The sequence below is a fragment of the Ambystoma mexicanum genome, chromosome 13, assembly GCF_040938575.1.
Source record: "Ambystoma mexicanum isolate Mex_15411 chromosome 13, UKY_AmexF1_1, whole genome shotgun sequence".
NCBI lineage: Eukaryota > Metazoa > Chordata > Amphibia > Caudata > Ambystomatidae > Ambystoma > Ambystoma mexicanum.
The window spans coordinates 837319407-837341346 of record NC_090938.1 but is presented as its reverse complement, the minus strand read 5'-3'; positions in this window follow the sequence as shown (position 1 = coordinate 837341346).

The following is a 21940-nucleotide window of genomic DNA, read 5'->3' as shown; positions in this document are numbered from 1 at the left end:
TCGTGGGACATCTCTAGTTCTTTTCTGAGAATGCCTTTCCTTTTCCCCTTCCTTTCCTTTGGGGTGGTTATCACGATTTATTGCCTCGGCTATGGAGAGGACACCCTTTAGGTTTTGCCCGCTTTGCAAGGGCAAGTTTACTTGGAAGGACAAGCATTCACGGTGTAACCGCTGCTTGCCCCTCGATCACAAAGAGGAAGGTTGCACGGCTTGTCGGCTTCTTAAGCCGAAAACTCTAAAAGACCGTAGGGTTAAGAGGTGGGCGGCCTACGCTATGTCGAAGGCCGACGCTCCACCCACCGTCGCTACCTCTGACAGTGACGAGGAACGTGATACCACGACCTCCGCTACGGAAGTCGAAAACCCCCCTAGAGAGCGCACACGCGCTTCGTCATCTGTCCCCGGCCCCGACGGGCTCGGCTCACGCCCTGCTTATGGGGATGAACACCCCGGCGACATGGACGCACACAAGACCACACATAAGCACACAACCCATGGCTCTTCTTCGTCGAAGGCGAAGAGAGCATCAGCGCCCAAGGAGACGCAGGTTTCACCGGCGGCCTTCTCGGACCGTTCGGGTTCGAAGCCCCTCTCGCAACCGCAGCCGCGACCAGCGACTGGGCTTTCGGCAAATAAGGGCGCCGCCCCCAAATCATCGGCCGGAGCGCATCAGCAGAAAGCGCATGCCGCCGTAGAGCGATCGACACCCATAACATCGAAACCACAGCCCTCCGCTGACAAACGAGTCGCTGAGAGCTTGGCAAGGATCGTGGTAGCCGACGCCCACAAGCGTACGCCGAAAGACTCGTCGAGCGCTACGCAAATGTCGAAAGACACGCCGAAAAGACAGGGACGATCTCCTTCAGTCGAAGGGATTCCCAACACACCTGAAGGCTTTTCGGAGGGCGACGGGACACTTTCCTCGACGTTGTGGGAGAGGTCGAGCCGTTTTCAGCTACAAGACACCAATTTTCCCCCGCTAGACCGCTCGGGAGTACCCCATGAAACCATGGAAAGGCTCCATCTCTGCATGGAAAGAATGGAGAGGTTTATGAATACCCAGAACCCTCCCACTCCCAAGAGAATAAGAGAAGGGCCTCAGGAGGACCCCAGGGGTAAAATTCCAAGACTAGTCAATCCCCACCAAGACACAGCCTCAGACTTCCATAGTGTGTATGACCTCACTGGGGAAGAACATTATTTTGAGGAAGAGGATGATTTTATAGACGAGGAAGAGGGACGGAACCAGGAGGAAGGTCTGGAAGACAGCCCAGACTTGGTAGGAGAAGGCTTCGGAGAAAATCCAGAAGGACCTTCTCACCCCTGGCAATCCCCATCAATATACTCCGACACTGATGTCCTGAACCTAAATCCTCCTGACAATTCATCTATTAGAAACACGTCTCCCATTGACGATCAGCCCACATTTAATGCCCTGTTGCGCAAAGCAGCAGCACACTTCGAACTGGACACTGGGGAGCTCTCCCCTGAATTAGACTTTGTGGAAAGAGTAATTAAGGAAAAACCCCCGGTCAGTCAGACCATTCCCCTCCTCGCTTCGGTGAAGAGAAGAATCATCCCTTCGCTGTCCACACCCGCACTAATCAGAGGGGTCAACCCTAGAATTGAAAAACTTTTCACTCCTTCACCCTCAGACCCGCTGTACATCAGGGGACATTCCATTCCGGATTCCCTGGTAGTAACCAACACAAGAAAGAGGGCAGGGGTACCACTTTCCACCAGTGAGGCACCACCTGACAAGGAGGGCAAGCGGTTATATGCCCTTGCAAAAAGAGTTACATCCTCGGCTGCCTTTTCGGAAAGAATTGCAAACAACAATTCTTTGCTCGCTAGCTATGCGGACGCGCAGTGGGCCAAACTGCGCAAAGATGCCGAAGAAACGCCGGAACCATTACGTACACGCCTGCTTACAACTATTGGCGAAGGAACCCAGGTCAACCAGAGTATTGTAAAGAGCTCTCTGGATGCGGCAGAAACTGCGGGACGTTCCCTAGTTCAGGAAATAATCCTAAAACGCCACGTATGGCTGCGCAACTCAGGGTTCAAACCGGAGACACAGGCGTCTTTAATAAATAAACCTGTTGAAGACTCAAACCTCTTCGGGAAAGCGGTGGATGAGGCTCTGGAGATGGCTAAAAAAGAGTTTGATACTATCAAAACTCTTGACCAAATCTCTAAGCCCTCTACCAGGCGCGGCTATGGCAACAAACGCTTTTTTCGTGGCCAACGCCAACAACAAAACCAGCAGCAACAGTACCCTGCCACCATTTTCCAGACCAATAGTGGCCAGTACAGCCAAAGAGGACAGCGCCGGGGCAAAGGAAGAGGGCGGGGGTCCACCCCCAGAGGCTCCCAAGCCCCTAACAACACCAAGTGACGCGAAGATTCGCGTCCCCTCCCATGCAACACCGGTCGGGGGCCGGATAACATCCTTTCTTCCAGCATGGGAGGGTATAACGTCAGACCGCTGGGTACTTTCCACCGTAGCCCACGGATACTGCATCGAATTCAACAGTTCCCCAACATACAAACCCTCGAGGGGACGACGCATGTCACCGGAACATCTTGCCATCCTTCTACAAGAAGTACAACAACTGCTGGAAAAAGGAGCCATAGAGGTCGTGCCTCTATCTCAGGTAACGGAAGGTATTTATTCAGTGTACTTCCTTGTACCCAAAAAGGATCTAACCATGCGCCCTGTATTAGATCTGCGCCCAGCGAACAAGTTCATCAAACCCCAAAAGTTTCGTATGGTGACCTTACAGGAAGTGATTCCACTGCTATCACAGGGAGATTACATGACAACATTGGACATGAAAGATGCATACTTTCATATTTTAATGTTGCCAGCGCACAGAAAATACCTCCGGTTCATTATAGAGGGCAAACACTACCAGTTCAGAGTGCTACCCTTCGGCATAGCATCAGCACCGAGGGTATTCACGAAGGTGCTGGCGGTGGCAGTGGCCCACCTGCGCAGGTTGTCCATCCCAGTTTACCCTTACCTCGACGACTGGCTCATAACAGGGGATTCTTACGAAACATGCTTCTCCAATACCCAAAAGACTGTAGACCTTCTGTTCCAGTTGGGCTTCTTCATCAACGAAAAGAAGTCCAGCCTAGACCCCAGCCAAATCAAACAATTCCTACGGGCTCTAATTCAAACAAAGGACGGCCTTGTCTTCCCCTCCAAAGAGAGGGTCCAAAACATGCTGTTTCAGATCCCTCAATATGTGACCGGTCGAGAGGTGACGGTACGCAAAGCAATGCGCTTGCTAGGCATGATGGCGTTGTGTATTTATTTGGTACCTCACGCGCGCCTGCGCATGCGCCCAATGCAAGAGTGGCTCAACAGCCAGTGGTGTCAGGCCAGCGGACTATGGGACGATCTAGTGGTGGTCTCGCAGGCCCTAGTTCTCTCGCTACGGTGGTGGACAAAGGAAAACCTGGAAAAAGGGAAACCCTTTGCCACACCCGCGGCGGAAGCCACTCTAACCACAGACGCATCCCTCACAGGATGGGGGGCTCACCTATCCCATCAGACTGCTCACGGAGAGTGGACTCCGAACGTAGCATCCAAACACATCAATCTTCTGGAGCTACTAGCGGTGTTCAAGGCGCTAAAAGCCTTCCAGGAACACCTACAAGGCAGGACAGTGATGGTCCTTACAGACAGCACCACAGCCATGTATTACATCAACAAGCAGGGGGGAACCCACTGTCCAAACTGGCCCAAAACATATGGAAGTGGGCTCTCAAACAGAATATGTTCCTTCTGTCACAACATGTACCAGGGGAACTCAATCTGCTGGCAGACAAACTCAGCAGGGATTTCCCCCTGCCCGAAGAGTACGAATGGCGACTGCACGAAGACATCGTCTTCGACGTCTTCACGCAATGGGGATTCCCAGAAATAGACCTGTTCGCAACCCTGGAGAACTCACAATGCCAAAGTTACGCCTCCAGGTACCCCCAGAACCAATCCAAGGGGAACGGTCTGTCGATTCAATGGTCAGGGAAATTTGTTTACGCTTTTCCCCCGACTCCCCTTCTCAACAAGGTGGTGCACAAGATGCACCAGGAACAAGTAACCATGATACTGGTGGCCCCAGTGTGGGCCCAACAGCCATGGTTCGCTCACTTGATGGAGATGTCTCTATCTCCCCCAGTGAAACTCCCCTGCCCGTACAACATGCTGTCACAAGACAGGGGCAGGACTCTGCATCCATGCCCCCAGAACATGAACTTAGCAGCCTGGCTCCTGAAATCATAGAATTTGGACATCTACAGCTCCCGCAGAGATGCATGGACATCCTCAGGGAAGCCAGAAAACCTAACACTCGCCACTGCTATTCTAGCAAATGGAAGAGATTTGTCATCTGGTGCAGAGGAAAGAGCATCAACCCAATTGACTGCTCTCCCACACATATTGTTCTATACCTGACCCATTTATTGGATTCAGGTCTAGTGTTCAATTCCATTAAAGTCCACCTAGCGGCACTTTCTGCATACACCACTTCCCAACTCAAAGTGTCGTGGTGGAAGATCCCTGTTATAAAAGCCTTCATGGAGGGAGTAAAGAGAATACACCCCCCGATAGATGACCCAGCTCCCGGATGGGACCTTAACGTGGTACTTACCAAACTCATGGGCTCACCATTTGAACCCATGCACAAAGCATCTCTTAAAGACCTCACTCTTAAGACTGCTTTTCTAATAGCTATCACCTCCATCAGGAGAGTAAGTGAACTACAGGCTCTTTCTGTTCTAGACCCCTTTGTTACAGTTCACAGAGATAAAGTGGTTCTACGCACTCACCCAAGGTTTGCTCCGAAATTCATCTCAAAATTCCACGTAAACCAGTCTATAGAACTACCAGCGTTCTTTCAAAATCCTTCCAACTTGGGAGAAAGGACTCTGCACACACTAGATGTCCGCAGAGCGGTCATGTTCTACATGGAAAGAACCAGACCACTGAGGAAGACTAATCAGTTCTTCGTCTCGGTGGCAGCAGGAAGAGAAGGGGATGCAGTTTCAAAGTCCACTATTTCTAGATGGATTGTTCAATGCATCACTCTCTGCTATACTCTTGCTAAGAGAGAACTGCCCTTTAGGCCAAGAGCACATTCTACTCGAGGCACGGGGGCGTCCATAGCATTCATTGCAAATGTTCCCCTTGAGTCCATCTGCAAAGCGGCTACCTGTAGTTCTGTGCACACCTTTACAAAACACTACTGTCTAGATGCACACTCTAGATCTGACTCCCAGGTGGGTCAGGCAGTATTAAGACATCTTTTCTCTACTGTTCCTTCTCATAACCCACCGCCAACTCCGGGTACTGCTCGCTAGTCTATGCACAGCATGTGATTCTAAGCAGATTAACAAACATCAGAAGACCATGCATTACTTACCGTAAAAGCATTTCTGATGGTTGTATCTGCTTAGATTCACATGCGCCCACCCTTCCTCCCTGCTTGGATGGAAGGAACATAGACATCCTTTTCTATATTTCTCTCTTTTCTGTACTCACTCACGTCTGGAAGGCTCCCTCAGGGCAGAAAAATACAAACGGAGGGACCTCGACGCGTGAGGGATTGTGGGTACAACACACGTCACTATAGGGATAGTGTTACAGACACGCCTTGTCGACGTCCCCTTTTCAACTACGAAAAACAAAATGCAATACTCTGCAGTGACCACTGGATGTCGGACCTATGCACAGCATGTGAATCTAAGCAGATACAACCATCAGAAATTCTTTTACGGTAAGTAATGCATTGTCATATATAATGAAAAGTCAATTTTTAGAAAAAAAAATGTCGAAAAAATATCAATTAGCACTATCAATAAATACATAAACAAGAAGAGTATCATTTACTAGGGGGGGTCCCCCGCACCACCCTCTCACCCCTCATACTCAACACATTTTAATTATATATATATTTATTTGTTTCGAAAAATTCGAAAAAATTCGACATTATTGGTTTTCGACATTGTTTTCAAATTTATTTTTTCGACATTTTGACTTTCGACATTATAGCATTCTACATTATGACTGACCACCTGCCTACCCTGGTGCCTGAGCCCTGCAGCCCTAGCAGTGAATTCATGGTCCCCGTGCCTACCCTGGTGCCTGAGCCCCTGGGCCCTGCAGCCCTAGCAGTGAATTAATGGTCCCCGTGCCTATCCTGGTGCCTGAGCCCTGCAGCCCTAGCAGTGAATTAATTGTCCCCGTGCCTACCCTGGTGCCTGAGCCCCTGGGCCCTGCAGCCCTAGCAGTGGAGTCATGTTTCCCTTTGCCTATCCTGGTGCCTGAGCCCTGCAGCCCTAGCAGTGGAGTCATGTTTCCCTTTGCCTATCCTGGTGCCTGAGCCCTGCAGCCCTAGCAGTGGAGTCATGTTTTCCTTTGCCTATCCTGCTGCCTGAACCCTGCAGCCCTAGCAGTAGAGTCATGTTTCCCTTTGCCTATCCTGGTGCCTGAGCCCTGCAGCCCTAGCAGTGGAGTCATGTTTCCCTTTGCCTATCCTGGTGCCTGAGCCCTGCAGCCCTAGCAGTGGAGTCATGTTTTCCTTTGCCTATCCTGCTGCCTGAACCCTGCAGCCCTAGCAGTGGAGTCATGTTTCCCTTTGCCTATCCTGGTGCCTGAGCCCTGCAGCCCTAGCAGTGGAGTCATGTTTCCCTTTGCTTATCCTGGTGTCCGAGCTCTGCAGCCCCAGCAGTGAATTAATGGTCCTGGTGCCTGAGCCCCTGGGCCCTGCAGCCCTAGCAGTGAATTAATGGTCCAGGTGCCTACCCTGGTGCCTGAGCCCCTGGGCCCTGCAGCCCTAGCAGTGAATTCATGTGTCCCTGTGATTGTGTAGGAACCCTGACCCTCAGGCCTAGTGATTGTGTAGGGAACTGTAATGAAAAGGGAATTTGCTCACCCAGGACCAGTCCTGATTGCAATAAAACACCCTATCACCCCCCCCCCCCCCATACAGGTCTGACTCTGCGCGACAGCCATGAACACGATGTTGGAGAGATGACACCTTCAGCATAAAACTTAGCATTTATTTGAAAGAAAGCACAATATAAAAGAACAGTAAATTTAGCAGCAATTTGGAAATAATAATATGCAAGTTAGAAAAATCACAAATACTCAGAACACAGCCTCACAGCCTCACGTTCCTTGTATCTATTAGCGCTGGAGGACCCTGGTCATCTTAAATGAACTGCCCCCATCCCCTGAGCCTCAGCCCTAGTGATTGTGTAGGGATCCCGGAGCCTCTACAGACCTAGTGATTGTGTAGGGAACCCTGAGCCTCAGTCCTAGTGATTGTGTAGGGATCCCGGAGCCTCTACAGACCTAGTGATTGTGTAGGGAACCCGGAGCCTCAGCCCTAGTGATTGTGTAGGGAACCCGGAGCCTCAGCCCTAGTGATTGTGTAGGGAACCCTGAGCCTCCACAGGCCTAGTGATTGTGTAGGGATCCCGGAGCCTCTACAGACCTAGTGATTGTGTAGGGAACCCGGAGCCTCAGCCCTAGTGATTGTGTAGGGATCCCGGAGCCTCCACAGACCTAGTGATTGTGTAGGGAACCCGGAGCCTCAGCCCTAGTGATTGTGTAGGGAACCCGGAGCCTCAGCCCTAGTGATTGTGTAGGGAACCCGGAGCATCAGCCCTAGTGATTGTGTAGGGAGCCCTGAGCCTCCACAGGCCTAGTGATTGTGTAGGGAGCCCTGAGCCTCCACAGGCCTAGTGATTGTGTAGGGATCCCGGAGCCTCTACAGACCTAGTGATTGTGTAGGGAACCCGGAGCCTCAGCCCTAGTGATTGTGTAGGGATCCCGGAGCCTCCACAGGCCTAGTGATTGTGTAGGGAGCCCTGAGCCTCCACAGGCCTAGTGATTGTGTAGGGAGCCCTAAGCCTCAGGCCTAGTGATTGTGCAGGGAACCCTAAGCCTGAGACCTAGTGATTGTATAGGGAACCCCGAGCCTCGGGTGTAATGTTTGTGTAGGGAACCCTGACCCTGAGGCCTGGTGATTGTGTTAGGAACCCTGAGCCTCCACAGGCCTAGTGATTGTACAGGGACTTTAAGGGGTTTGAAGGGTCCGAAATGAAAGCCGGACACAAAGTTGTCATGTTTTTGTTAAAGATTTTTATTAACATGAACTGGTTGGGAAAACGGCTCTCTGACTCTGCTGTAAGAGGAATGTCCCTGTCTGTGTCAGGATGTCGGAAATCAAAAACAGTCCTTGTGTCCAAACGTTCTATCCTGACCCTCTCACTATAAACAAAATAATAAAGTGAGAAGGGAAATGGATATCCTGGTGTTCGCAAAAAGTGTTCATAAATGAAATGTTGAATAGCTCCAACATAAAAGTACTCCAAGGTAAGAGATCCCTGGGTCCAGAAGGTGGCACCATTTGCCTGGATTCGTCAATGGGATGGCAGTGTCTCTTGGTCTAACAGTTCTGTGTGTCTTTTCTTGGCCCACAACAATCATGTTGGGTACAAAGCTGCTTAGTCTAATAATTCCTTCTTTGTTCAACAAACACATTTATCAAGAACAACAAGTCTTGGTTCCAGAGGCTTAGTCCCTTCCCCTGGATTCTTCTCCAGCATCAATGACTTGGTCTGACAGGTCTTTGCTCGCCAAACATGTTTCTTTCTCAGGACTGCCTATAGGCTGTACCACTGCCTGCTATACTGCTCTTAGTTTCACAATCTTTATTCAACAAACGCAGTCCTTTCTTTGGACTTTTTGTAGGTCTGCAATTTCCTGTAAAATGCGGCACTATTATACCAAAGACCAGAGGCCACGAGTTTAAAAGTCCAAATGTAAAAACATCGGACTTAGTGACAAGAGACTGACAATAAGGTGACGTATTTACATCTCACCCTCCAAGAGACCGACAATAAGGGGACGTATTTACATCTCACCCTCCAAGATTGGAGCAATTAATTCCCCAAACAATTAGTTGCCAACTCACAGTCCCCCGCCATGCAGAGATCAAGTGCTACATCAATTCTTCTGATACAAAACGGTTTAAAAAGCCTTATTTTTTTATTTTTTTTTTAAATTTGTTTTAATCAATAAGATTTTTACAAAAGAGGACATTTGGTTTTCAGTCTAACTGTGGCAGTATGAAGATAGAAGCCAAAAAGAAGACTGCAACAGGACGAGGGTAGGAGACTCAGCCGATGATGAATGGTAAATGGGAAAGACCCGGGAGCGTCGCGGGTCCTTTTGGGCACCATTAGACTGGCGTTGGCCTGCTAAGAAGTTCAGTGTTTATATAGTCCAACATTTTGTAGGTGGCCAGTTGCCACGAGGATCTATCACCGGCCATCAGTCTAGACGAACATACATCTTGGTCACTTAGTATGTGATCCGAAAAAGTTCTTGTCAGGTATACTGTTCTGATCCTGGCACTACTGGAGCATGTCAAAAGCAGGTGCCGGATTGTCTGTTACTTATGGTGCTTTGCAGAAGCGTCACTTGTTCGATGAAGAGAGCCCTCTGATTACCAAGATTTCATTTGTTCGAAGTAGGTTCAGTCGAGCTCTCATAATTAGGTCTCGGGCTTGTCTCGAAGGGAACTTTTTGATATATGGTTGTAACTCGTTGAATCTTCTAATGTTAGGCGGTAGGTGCTGTGTAAGTTTGTTCTTTGAGGCTGCCTCACTGGTTTGAATCCAGTCGATTTCTTTCAGTTTTTTTGGGATTTTTGTTGGGTTTTTGAAGAGTGTCTCTTCGTCACATTCTGTGGTCGCCAGTAGTGCCAGGTTTGCTTTTGTCCAGCGATTTAATATTTTGCTTTGGCCGTTGTCGCATTCATTCTTGATTAAGGTGAAGATGGAGACGTCTGACGCCATTCTGGACTTGCGATAGAGCATAAGCATGCTGGATTTCACTGCCCCCCCCAAGGGATAGGAGGCTAAGTTCTTTCCTTATTACGGTGATCAAGGTGGAGTTGGGCAGACCCAATGTCCCTCTCCAAAACAGTGCTTCCAAGCTCGGCCACAGAGTGATGGGTAGGTTCGGGAGTGCATCAGCACCGTGGGTCAAGGTGGGAATTACCTTTTTTTGTAGAAATCTAACACAGGAATAAGCGAAAAACGCCCACATTTCCTGTTAATAGCTTTGGCTTGAGCGGTCAGCTTTTTTGTTGTCGCTTTAAAATGAGCTTGCATTGCCAGGTCATTTCTGGAACAGTCAAGAATCACTCCAAGGTATTTGAATTCGGAGACTTTTTCGACCCGCTGCTTTCCCAGAAATAAAGCGGATTTTTCTAGCTTCTTTGATTTTGTGGACAAGATCATGAATTTGGTCTCTTTTTCATTAATCTCTAGTTTGTTGTCACTCATGTAGTCCGAAAGTTTCTGCATTTGACGGTGCAGACCCACAAGGGTGTGGTCCAGAAGAACCAGGTCGTCCGCATATAAGGTTCTGTTGACGTGAGTTTCCCAACTTCGGTGGGAAACAATGAACATCTTGAAACGTGGATTGCAAGTCTCCCAAGAAAGAGATGAATAGGGCCGGGGCAAGTGGACAACCCTGTTTCACCCCTCTGTCCGTAGGAATTGCTGGGGATAAGAGACCTTGTTGGTTGAGTCTCACTCGCATGGTAGTGCCATTGTACAGGGCTTTAATCGGTTCCAAAATCGGGGAGGGACATCCCCAGGCTTTGAGTTTTTGCCAGAGACGTGGACGCTCTACTTTGTCGAATGCCTGGGTTAGGTCGATGAAAGTAAGGTAGAGTCGAGGTCCACCCTCCAGCACCCTCCCTTTGAGCGCGCTCAGCAGCAGTATATTGGCTGCGGTGCCCAATCCTTTTTTGAAGCCTGTTTGGAGATAGTCGTGACAGCCTGCCGTTTTGACCCAGTTGTTAAATTCTCTCAACACGAGAGATCCAAACACTTTTCCAATACAATCGAGGAGGGCGATTGGCCTGTAGTTTTTTGGGTCTTCCTTATCGCCCTTCTTGTAAATTGGCACGACTATGGCCGTTTTCCAAGATGGTGGAATGGTATGCAAGTGGGCACATCTTTGGAAGATGTGACTGAGGAGAGGTGCCCACTCTTCCTTGCAGGACTTCAGGTAAACGTTCGTAATGCCATCTGGCCCTGGGGCTCGGGAATTTTTGAGTCTCAATTTGTTTTAAGATGTCCTCGATGTCATCCACTTTAACCCATGGGGCCGGTGCTTCTACCACTTTCTCGGTTTGCTCTTTTTCCAAATTTTGGAATAGGGAGCTGAAAAAGTTCACCCAGGTGGATTCGCCGATGTTTGAGATGAATGCAGGTTTCCCCTGAGCATTTGTTGAATTCGGGAGGCTCCAGAACTCACGGCTGTTATTGGTTATTGTTTTCAGGATTGCCTCCGAGTCCTGCTGGTATAAGGTCAGGCGGTAGTTTTTGAGCCAGTTTTTGTATTGTCGGCACCCCTCGACTGTCTCCGCTAGGGCTTCTTGGGTTCCTCTGACTTTCGCTTGCCGTTTGAGTCTTCTCATCTCCTTTCTTTTGGATGTCACAACCTTGTCGTATCTATGGTGCAAGCTGTTGTCGCAGACTCTGTTTTTGACCTTTACTTTGTATGTTGCCAGCAAGGGTAAGTAATCAATCTCCTCCCTTGTTCCCCGCTGTGTTTGGGCTTGGTATTTTGCTCCTAGCTCCTTTATGGATTTTGCCGATATTTTCAGTCTTGTTCGCTGGTTGTTCGGACTAAGGTGTGGCACGGCGTATTCCCTTTCCACCTGTGTTGTCGACCACACTGTCTCCAACAAGTTATGATCACTTGCTGGCGCGTTGATCACTTTGAAGGAACTTATCACGGACAGCAACGATGTAGACACAAATGTATAGTCTATAGTGGCGCTCGCTTCTCTCCTAGTCCATGTTGGCAGCCGTTTAGGGTCTACAAAGGCTGCGTCCAGATTATGAAGTTCGCAAGAGTTCATTAGTTTTAGCCACTCGGCTCCTCTCTTTGTACCTGGGGCATTCTTGGCCACTCTGCTGGTGAATTCGTCCGGTGAATGGCATGTGGCATTGATGTCTCCACAAATCAATAGGAAAGGAGTTGACTGGACCGCCAAAGCCTCGTCAATCGCTCTTTCCATTAGCTCCAGGTAAAATGTGTCGCTGATGCCTGCTGGGTTCCAGTAAGTATTTATAATTATCAGTGACTCTGATGGTTGGTTGGCTGGATGATCTTTGCACTTTGTCTGGACTACTTTAGTCATCAGGATTGATGGGCTGCTCACTAGCGTGGAGTCTAGTGAAAATCCGCAGCCTTGGCGGCATGCTGTCAGTATTCCTGAGGATGGCCGCCCGGTCTGACCTTTAGTTGCCGGGGCGAGGATGATTTCGTATCGCTCTAATGTCGGGGCCTCTGTAAGCCAGGTTTCCTGGAGGCAGAGAAAATCATAGTCTCTTAATGCAATGTTTCCTTGACGCATTAAATGGGAGTGTCCCCTGGTGTTCCATGAGCCTAGTCGAATGTTGGTTCTGTCAGCTTTCTTTGCGTTCGTTGAAGTTGGGCCAGGCTCATGCCGCTTGAATTGCTATTTCCTTGCTTCATTATGAAGTGCTTTTGATATCCACGACCCTGAGCCTGACGCAGGGTTGGTTCTAGCGTTGAACCTCTGGGCTTGAGTAGGGTCAACCCGGATCGTTTTTTTAAAAAGCCTTATTAGAAATCTTTTCCTAATATGAGAGTACTTGGGACAAAATAACATGCACTATACTTTCAATCTCATGTGGACAGAAAGGGCAAAATGCTGATGTACTCTTTTTCCAATAACCCGTGCATCCGTCCATTTTGGACCCATCACATAGCAATAGCTCATTCTCCTTTCCCCCTCAGAAATGTGTAGAATGAGTCTTGCTTTGTTTTTGGCATAAAAAGGCCGCAGATTTATTTTCCACAATATCATAAAAACCACACTGCACACATTAGTGGAAATAACTCGGAAGATAAGATGCGGCGACTGCTCCGTGTCCAAATCACCTGCTTCCCCCATCTTTCCGAAAGAGTCCAGCATAGGCCCAACTCTCCCAACACTTTGCGTCCGAGCCTCTCCTGCCCCTGCAGGTGTTCCTGGGTGGGGAGAGTGCCGTTTCCTTGGGGGAAGCTGAGCCCTTGTTCTCCCTCCCGCCCCCCAGACGCCCCTGCCGCTTAGGCTCCCAAGGGGCGCTGGTCTGAGAAGAGCGAAGACCCTTCCGGCTTTCTCCTGGCTCATCCGGAGTCTGTCTCTTGTGCTTGAAAGCCCAAACACCGCCACACCACAGGTGGGCTACCGCCCACCGTGGCTCCCCTCCTTACATTTCTAGGATTTTTGTGCATAGGTTCCAGTAAAACCGCTCCATCCCCATTGGTGACAAATGCACCCCATCCTTGAGAAAATACTCCGGGATTTTAAATTAATCAGGCCGTGCCTGATCTGCCCAAAGCCCCTGCAGAATCTTGCCATTGCACAATTTAGCTTTCGTCTGGAGCTCTCCACGGCTGCGTGATTATCCGCGCCCCTCCATTCTGGCCTTGGGATTATCTCTGACCATACGATTTCCGTTTCTCCGAGTTGACCTGCCAGCTCCTGTAATGAGAACATCATTTCCCGCGTTAGTGTCCCCTCCCAGACTTGTCAGGTCGTTCCCTCCCAGATGTATGAACAAGATGTCAGGTTTCTGCTGTTTCCCCAGCAATCTGCGCACCTGCCCCTGCAGCTGTGCCCATTTCATCCCTGGCACCCCGTGCCACCCAATTCGAAACTCGCCGGCCGTCAGTTCTTCCTGCTCCACCGTCCAGCTTGCCCCAGCCCTAGGCACAGATGAGTGTCCTATTACCTAGGTCGATCTCCTTTTCCTCCGGGCTAATGCTGGTGGGGAGAGAAGGTGGCATGTCAACTTTACATTTTTGCAGGCCTGATATACCTCTTAAAACACCCAGACCTCCATCTACCAATCTGCTTGATTGCTACTTCCCCCATGCCCCCGGCTGCGGCTGATGTGGTTGCCCCAATCCGAAATGAGTGTGTCCCGAACACTCCCTTTGTCTCCCCAATTTTCTCCAGAGCTAACTCCATAACCCTTCTGAATTGGAAGCGGCTCAGTGCTGACCCATCGTGGTGAATGAGCAGCGGAGCCTCCCCTCCCGAGGGAGGTCTCAGCCTGAGGAAGCTTGACACAGCTCTGACTGGACAGACCATGCTGCCTGTGATGGGTTGAAGAGTCACCATGCACCCTTTGCCTTCTTGATCAGTCTTTGATCTTTTTAACCACAAAGCCAGCTGTTCACCTGACCAATGCACATCTTGTAACTGTAGAAACCCCCTCCCTTTGGCCCCCTTGTTCTCTGGTACCAGTTCACTCACCCTGAATGCCCCAAAGAATGCCAGGGTGAAAGCTGCTTTGAACAGTGCTACTTCAAAACCCCCGTGGCACACTTCCTCCAAGCATGCTACTAGCTTTTGAAGCGTGACTATGTCTATGGGCCTTCTTTCGTCGCTCTTAGGTATTCCTTGCTTGGCCCAGCCCTTCATGGCCGTAACAATGTAGTGCTCCTTTGTAGGGTCACCTTTCCCTTCTAGTTTGTAATAATGAGCGATAGCGGCCAAGTGGTAGGCCATCCATGACCTGGTTTTCCCTTCATGCCAGCCCCAACCCACAAAGGCCCTCACAGGTAGCTCCTGCTGACGCCAATACCACCTGTTTGAAAGCCAAGTACCGCTCCCAGCATGCCTTATGCCTTGTATCTACTTGCCGTGCCTGGTGCTAGCGCCGTCTGGGGCAATCGGAGTTCCTTGATTCAATCATGTCCCACCACTGTGTTTCGAACGGGGACATCACCTTGTCTGCTCCCAGACAACTCCCTCGGAATTTTTCCCACTGCAAACGAGAGAGAGCATCAGCAGCCGTGTTTTGAACCCCAGGTATGTGTCTTGCTCTTACTTCGATATTGAGTTCTAGCATGCATCTGTTGAGCTTCCTTAGCAACCGCAAAACCTTTGTGTTGCTGGCAGAACCTTGATTTATGATCTTGACTACCGCTAGGTTGTCCGACCAGAGCATGACTTTGCTGTCCTTCAGCTGTTCCCCCCAGAGTTTAAAAGCTACCACAATGGGAAAGGGCTCCAACAGCGTGATATCCCTGGTGACCCCTTGCTGATGCCACGCCATGCCGCACCATTTGGTGTCCAAAATTGCCCCAAACCCCAGGGCCCCGGATGAATCTGAACAACCTGCACCTGTCCTTGGTGCTCCAGTCCCCTCTCCACATTAGTACCCCATTGAACTTGTCCAAGAATGTGTCCCACATGGCCAGGTCCTCCCGCACTTCCATCCCTAACCTGACATGCTGGCCTGCATGTTGCAACCCCACAGTTTTCAGCTCAACACTCCTTGCAAACACTTTACCCACTGGGATGACTTTTCCTGCGAAATTGAGGTTACCTGCAAGCGCTTGTAGCTCCCTCAAGGTTGCCTTATTCTTACCCCTTAAACCTTTGATGGTTTCCTTCAGTTTTCCTACCTTGTCCTGGGGGAGCCTGCAATCCCCCTTCACTGTGTCAATTTCAATCCCCAGGAAAGTCAGACCGGTCACTGGTCCTGCTGTTTTCTCCCCGGCTAGCGGGACCCCCATCACCTTCATCAACCTCTGAAATGTATCCATGAGGGCCTCGCACTCCTTGGACCCCTTTTTACTGATAAACAGAAAACCATCCAGGTAGTGTACTACCGCCCCCTCCTGACTTGTTTTACCGCAAACTCTAGAAAGATGCTAAAAACCTCAAAATATGCACAGGAGATGGCGCAACCCATCAGTAAACATTTAGCATAGTAGTACAGATCCTGCACCTTCAACACAAACAAATGTTGGCTTTCTTTGTGAATGGGCAACAACCGGAATGCAGACTCGATGTCTGCCTTCCCCATCAGGGCTCCCCTCCCGGCCGCCCTCACCACTTCCACTGCATCCTCAAAGGATGAATAATGCACTCTGCACAGTCCTTCGCTAATCCCATCGTTAACTGACTCCCCTTCGGGAAAGGGGAGGTGGTGAATCAGCCGGTACTGCCCCTCCTCTTTCTTAGGGACCAGCCCTAAAGGGGATACTGCCAGATTTGACATTGGTGGATTCTTGAATGGGCCTGCCACCCTGCCCAACTTGACCTCTTTGGCCACTTTCAATGCCACAACCCCCGGCATCCCTAGTGCTGACCGCAGGTTGAGCGCCTCTGTGCCCTTCTTTACCTTCGCACATGGGATTTTGAACCCCCACCTGAAACCCTCCCACAACAATCTAGCATCCCTACAGTTGTGATAAGTATTCAACCACGGAGTCATTGCTCGTAGTTTGACCGGGGTTGGCAGCCCAATTTTAATCACACTATTACACATCTGCTGTTGAGCTGAACTTGACATGTTGTTCTTAACCTCATTCCCTCTTGACCTTATCCTTTGCTTTGGGGCTGCCCCTATGTTTCCCTTTGCTGACTGAGGAGCTGCGGTCCCTGGACTCCCCCCCCCCCCCCCCGTGGGTGCTTGAAGCAGCATGTTTTGCCAAAGGGGCAACCCCCTTCTGAAATGACCCTCCAGCAGTCAGCTTGCTCCCCCTGGTAGCTGGCTCTGTTGTTCCAGGAGGAGTACCCATGAAAGGACGACCTTCCCCGCCTGGCGTACCCCCCCCCCCGCCCCTCCAGATCTGAGACTTCTCCCCTGGGGATTTCTCTCCCCCTTCTCCTGCCGGTACAAGTTTATCCAAAAAACCACCCACGTCCATTTCATCCCAAGACAAGGCTGGCCATACTTGCATTTTCAAACGGAAAACCCGATCATATTGCAACCATCCTTCACCCCCATGTTTCAAATATAGATCATGGATGTACTGTTCACACGCAATCATCGATAAAACATCCTGCGGGTACCTCTCTATCATTATCGACATGTACGCCTTGAAGGCCTTTAGCCAGTTATGTATGGATGCCTCGGTCTTGGGTTTCTCCCTGTCCCTCTTCTTCTCTTTCTCAGACAACTCCTTTATCCCATCTCCCAGAGGGTCCATCCCCACAAAATCTATGAATTCTTTCCTCCATACCCTCTCTTTGAGGGCCCCTGGTACGTGCCATGATAAGGAGTTCACTGCCACCCTGACTGGGCCAAACCCTGGCATTGCTCTCCCATAACGAGTCATCATAGGTCCCCACATCCCATCCTGCCCGACATTGGTATTGGGAACTGGGGCAAACCTGGTCCAGTAACCCCTTTCCCCCACCAAGAGGGTGCTTGTGCAGCCCCTGATGGTGCTACTCCCTCTTGGGTCGCTGGAATGGCCCCCTCATGGGGTTTGCATTGGCCACTGCAGTGGCCTGTTGTCCCTGGGAGAACTGTGCTGGGTCGACCCGGCCTACGGAGTTTACATTGGCCAATGTATTGGCCATTTGACCCTGGGCCAGCTGCGCCGCCCCTCCTGGAAATGCTGTTGAGCCATGCCCCCAGCCACTGGCTTACTTCTCCTGGCACCCCATTGCTGGTAGGTTTCCCCGCCTGGTAGCTCCCCCGAGCCCTGACCCCCTGGTCCCAGAGTCGCAACTCTCTCTGTTGCATTACTGCTGCCCCATTTCCCATTTGGTTAAAATCATTCACATTCCCACTCAGTACTTGCCCGTTACCCCCATTCCCCCATGCTTGCATACATTGCATTATCATACCTTTCACTGCCTCCAAGGACGCAGGCCCGTCTTCCCTCGCAGCCACCGGTCTGGTTGCAGGCGTGCTGGGTGAACCCTGGTTCCTTGGTGCCTCCGCAGGTGCCGGTACGGCTACAACCTCTTGTGTCCTTCCCTTATTCCTTGCCCCAGAATTCCTGGGTTTCTTGCCATTCGCAGCTTGTTCTTTGTTTGTCTTGGCCTTTTGCGTCATTGTTCTCTTCCTTTTTCCGGCAGGTTCCTCTTCTTCTTCCACCTGTTCTTCCTCCTCTTGCTCCTGATGTTCCTCATTGTCCGGGTACAGTAGTGGGGAGACCGGCCCCTGACTTTGTCCTGCCTGCTCCTCCCCAGGTTGAGGGATTAATGCCTCCATCCAGTTGGGCCCGTGTTTGGCCGCTGCCAACTTGGCCATCGCCATGAAGGCCTCCAAGTCCATTCTTGTGCCGCCGCTTGTTAGCAACCCCCTTTGTTCCTGCCGCTTCACGTGGCTTCCCCGGCTTCTGTTGCCAGAAGCTGTTGTATGATGCGAGGCCTGGGCTATGAGGGCCTTCCCCTGCCTTCAGGTGCCCACCCCGCATGAGGCGCGCTTTGCTCGCCCCGTGTCGGAGCCTTCCCCGCCCTTCCGCTACCTCCTCCGGGCCTTAGTTCTCCCGCTGTGCCCGCTCACTCCCACCTCTCGGAGCGCTTGGGCGGTGCGTCGGGCGGGGGACGAATGATCCGTCGGCCGTCTACCTCCGGCTTCTCCGGCCCCTTTGTTGCCTCCCCAGAGCGTTTCTGCAAAGTTTTTGTCCTGCTTTTTGAGGGAGCGCCAGTGCGGTGTGTGAGGCTGGGGGTGTTAGGGTCGTCAGCCGGCTCTCTCGGTTTGACCCCGTGAATTCTCACCAGCCTGCACCCCGTTGCCTGCTGCCCGCTCACCTGACGTACTCCTGAGCTCCGTGCCTCCGCGACGTCCGCACAGCTGTGCTACGCTTCCCTCTGCCGCCGCTGCACACCGCCGCAGAGATTCAGCTCCGATCCCTTTCCTGAAGTGGGTCCTGTAGCCGGCGTCTCCGCTGCTGTTCTCCGCTCCTCGTTGTCCGGTTCAACAGCTGCTGTCCCCGTTAGTCCTGCCTGTGCCTTCTTTGATCCGTGCTGCTGCCGCCACCTTCGGAGCCTCTCGCGCCAACTGTCCTCCTTTCCCCCACGGCTCCGACTTTCCTTCTGCGCACTTCTCCCCACAAACGAAGTCCGAAGTCCACCAAAACGAAGACCTCTTCCTGGTTGGCGGGCGGGTGTCCTACTGCCAAGGCTGGATGCTGCCTGCAGTGAGGAGCCCGCCCGTTAGAAAGGGGTAGCCCCTCCCCTTTCCATTGTTGCCCTTCGCGGGCTTTTCCTTACTTTCGCTGCGCTTTCTTGCCGGTGCCTCCCCTTCGCCCCGAGGAGGGGGGAGGACAGGAGGAGGACACCAACCGGGTTATCGGGGTGCCTCCTCCATTTTGTGTTGCTGTCATAGTCACTGGCATGATGCCTAACTTTAGCTAGGGGAAGAGTGCCAATGCACAGTTTCATATACAATGCTTTCATTGTGGGAGAGTTGGGCAGGAGTGGTCTGCTGTGGTCCCTGTGTGTCTGTGTGTGGTGTGTGGTGTGTGGTGTGTGGTGGAGGAGGAGAGCCCATTTCTATACTGACTGTCCAGAGTGGGATGCACCAAGTTTGTTAAATCCCTTACTAACAAGCAAAGTTCAGAGTGTGCGGCCGACACCCTCCCTCCCCGGGAAACCAAGATAAGTAGAGCAGAGCTGAGCATAACTAAACTCTTTGTGTGGCCCGAGTGAGGGAGAAGGACCCAGACCCTACAGGGAACCTGCAGTTTACTCATCCTGCCCCCACAAATAATACACAGCCACAGGGGAAACAGACCTGCAGTCCATATCGCTGTCGCAGCCAAACTCCTATGTGACCGGGAGGCTGTTTCTGGAAGCCACCACAAGCGCCTGACCCTTCTTGGCTCCCTCAAGCTTCTCCCATCACTGATCCGCCAGACGCCTGATATTGCCAGACTCTGCCTCTCCTATCACTGATCCGCCAGACGCCTGATATTGCCCGACGCTGCCTCTCCTATCACTGATCCGCCAGACGCCTGATATTGCCCGACGCTGCCTCTCCTATCACTGATCCGCCAGACGCCTGATATTGCCAGACGCTGCCTCTCCTATCACTGATCCGCCAGACGCCTGATATTGCCCGACGCTGCCTCTCCTATCACTGATCCGCCAGACGCCTGATATTGCCCGACGCTGCCTCTCCTATCACTGATCCGCCAGACGCCTGATATTGCCCGACGCTGCCTCTCCTATCACTGATCCGCCAGACGCCTGATATTGCCCGACGCTGCCTCTCCTATCACTGATCCGCCAGACGCCTGATATTGCCCGACGCTGCCTCTCCTATCATTGATCCGCCAGACACCTGATATTGCCCGACGCTGCCTCTCCTATCACTGATCCGCCAGACGCCTGATATTGCCAGACGCATCCGCCAGACGCCTGATATTGCCCGACGCTGCCTCTCCTATCACTGATCCGCCAGACGCCTGATATTGCCCGACGCTGCCTCAGTATATACTTTAGACTTGACTCTGCACAAGGATGCAGTGCGCGGCAGCACCTGGCACGCCGGTGGCTTTATACTTCTTGTATATTTCCTGGCCAGATATAAGTATTCGAGAACAAGCTGCCCAAAAATCTGTTAATCCTACAAACAGCTATTGTTCAGGGATGCCCACGTTCATCTGCTTCTTGGCATCTGGTTATTGAATTTTAAGGATTTGTAGGGTGGCCTGGGGGAGGGGGGAGAGACGGACTTTGGGTTTAGCTTTTCATTACACATAGTTTGTGCGAACAACCTATATACTACCCGCTCTGAAACCCAGAAGGGCATGACCTGCTGCACTGTAATCAGGAGCTCCCTAGTGCTCCCTTCACTGATGACAGCAAAGGGACTTCACCTTACATGCCTACACCCACCCTCCTGGGCTGTTCCTAAGTGGAGTTCAAAGAGCAGTTGATGCACTTTCTCCTCCTTCTTGGCGAACAACATTTTAAGTGTCTCTTTTTATCTTTCTTAAATGGTTTCATGCATATGTATTTTACGACTCGTCCACAAAGTTTTAGGAATTTTTTTATGAACTCACTGGCCAACTCTGTTGCAAGTTTTTATGAGTAACATTTTGTTAGTCCTTATTTATTTCCTTTCTGTTTATTTATCCTGAGTGTTTTTGTGTGTGTGTGGGGGAGTGCACATGAATGTAATTACATGGGAACGGGCCCACACATTTGAGTACCTCTATTTAGCATTTTAACACGCCCGCATTGTTTGGCAGGTATAGACTCCTCCCACTATGAGGTGGGCTCATATAACTGGCATATTTCTGTAAATATCCCTTATACATTGGTGCTGCCTACTAAAAATAGACTGACTTATGCTTGGGGAAAAAAGGAGGTACACTTTTTTGCACCTTTGCATAATTTGCACATCTGCATATTTTGCACGCTTTCATCATTTGCACACTTCCATTATTTGCACTCTTGCATTATTTGCACTCTTGCACTGTCTGCACTTTAGTGGATTTGGCTCACTCAGTGCTTCACCACGACCAAACTCAAAGCAAGAGACCTTCCCCAGCTGCAAACAAAACTAAAGAGTAAATCTATCCTGACAGGGCCTAAGTTGCTGGGAGCCCACATTTCCCATCAAAGCACTTTAAATGAATCCCTAAACCAAAGGGCAGGGAAAAACCGAGGAGCGGATCTTAAGCACAGAAAGGGCTATTGAAGTCGTATCCTCCCACACAAGGGAGCTGGAGGGTACATCACAACTGCCACCTTGCCCTAACACCAGCCAACTTAGCTCACACCGCGACCCAGCGGGGGTGACAACATCACACCGGCCGGATACGGCTGCGCTGGCCCTACTCTCCTCAATACAAAGTGTGTCAGAGGGGGGTATTGAGGGTGGAGACTCGCCCCAGCCATCTGTGGGACGGGGTGATGATTCTATGGACTCAGCATCCAGCGATTTCATAACCCCGGAAGAACTTCTGGATAAAACGTTAGCCCCCCGTCCTTCTCGGCATTGCATCATTGAAAGACTCTCTCAATGTCTCCCTGGCCATTTTGGATGGTTTAGTCGGGGGGATGAAGGAGGATGTCTGGTCGCTACCAATTGTGCAGTCACCATAGGGGATACAGCC